Source organism: Lontra canadensis, unplaced genomic scaffold (assembly GCF_010015895.1).
Source record: "Lontra canadensis isolate GAN:19392208 unplaced genomic scaffold, GSC_riverotter_1.0 scaffold7, whole genome shotgun sequence".
NCBI classification, from domain to species: Eukaryota; Metazoa; Chordata; class Mammalia; order Carnivora; family Mustelidae; genus Lontra; species Lontra canadensis.
This window is the reverse complement of record NW_022631001.1, coordinates 27,519,789-27,521,504: the sequence shown is the minus strand read 5'-3', so window position 1 is coordinate 27,521,504 and position 1,716 is coordinate 27,519,789. Positions and strand designations below refer to the sequence as shown.

The following is a 1,716-nucleotide window of genomic DNA, read 5'->3' as shown; positions in this document are numbered from 1 at the left end:
AAAGTAAAATTTAAATGTTCAGTTCCTTGGTTGTACTATCAAAGTTTAAAGTGTTCAATAGTTATGTGTGGCTAGTGGTTACCACATTAAACAACAGTGATTTAGAATATTTCCTTCACTGCAGGAAAGTCTATTGGACAGTGCTACATTTGATACTCTTCCCTGTCTTGATTGCATCCACACGGAACTCATAGATGCCATTAAGGACCAATCCTGTCCCCACAAAACACCCGAACAATCCGCTGCCGGATCTGCTTGGTCCTAACTGTATACAATAGGACTAAGCACGGGAGGGAGCAGCAGATAGACATTGGCCATGAGAGTGTGCACTATTGGAGACAAATGCTTTCCAAAGCGGTAAATCAGAGTCATGCCAATGAGAAGAGCAATACTGCACAGATATGAGAGAAGCAGGTGTTGAGAGCCTTGAGCCTCTCTTCTCGGGAAGCAATGCCCAGTACTGCCTGGAGAATTAGAAAGTAAGAAATTAAAAAGGATCAAGGCATCTAGTACAATGATGAAGATCACAGCCAGCAGGCCATAGATGCTATTGACACGGGTGTCAGCACAGGCAAGCCTCATGGCATCCTGATGGAGGCAGTATGCATGGGAAAGGATATTGGAGTGGCAGAAAGGTAGCCTTTTGATGAGAAAAGGCACAGGGAGCACTGCACCCACACTTTGTAGCAGGACTATTGCTCCAATCTTGCTGATGACTCCATGAGTGAGAATGGTAGCATAGTGCAAAGGGAAGCGGATAGCCACAAAGTAATCAAAGGCCATGGCAACCAGAACACATGAATCCACTCCCCCGAAGGTATGGATAAAGAACATCTGAGTGACATAGGCATCAAAGGTTATTGAGTGCCAGTTGAACCAGTGAACACTAATCATGGTGGGCATGGAAGATAGGGAAAGGCTGAGGTCAGTGGCAGCTAGCATAGCTAGAAAATAATACATAGGTTCATGGAGACTTCACTCAACCTTGATGACAACAAGGATGATGACGTTACCTAAGAACGTGGTACTGTAAAGAAGGCAGAGGGGCAAGGCCATCCAGAAGTCTTTCTCGGGCATTCCCGGAATGCCAGTCAAGGTGAAGGTCTGGTGGTTATCAGTAGTTTGGTTGAACAGTGACATAGTGGAATGAAAGTCTGACTGGGCAGAAAGAGAATAATTTGTTAAGTCAAACAGCTGCAGTTAGAATCAGTGGCAGTATGTTTTGAGACAGTAGCCATAAGAAGGAGTGACTTCAATATTATTCTAATACCTTTATGTTCACAATCTGATACAAAAACTGATTGTCCTACCCAATGAGGCAATAAATCAGTGACCACTATATGCTAAAATATACTTAGGAGAAACAAAAAAGAAAAAAAAAAAAACTTCAATCAACACCTGCACCCAGGCGTTTTATCCAGAAACATTAAAGCGTTAGCTGACTTGCTTCCTTGCTAAGGAAGAATTTTATATTATACATTTATGTGGGTAATTAACACTGATGCCAATAACCAGAAAGGAAATGTTAGCAAGCACAAATGTGACCAAGGGTTGATCATAAACACAGATAGGCAGATGTGTGTATGTGTCTGTATCTTGCCTGTGATCTTAAATTGTGGTGATTTAGACATTATGCTCAGTAGGACTCAGTTTTTCCACCTGCATGATGTGGGACAGAGGAAGAAAGATACTCTTTAAGGACTGTAAAGTTCTAAC

General features: G+C 42.2%; 1 pseudogene; it reads right to left on the bottom strand.

The window, feature by feature from the left end:
- Positions 1-200: 200 nt before the first annotated feature.
- Positions 201-1,190, bottom strand: LOC116865288 (annotated as a pseudogene).
- Positions 1,191-1,716: the final 526 nt, after the last annotated feature.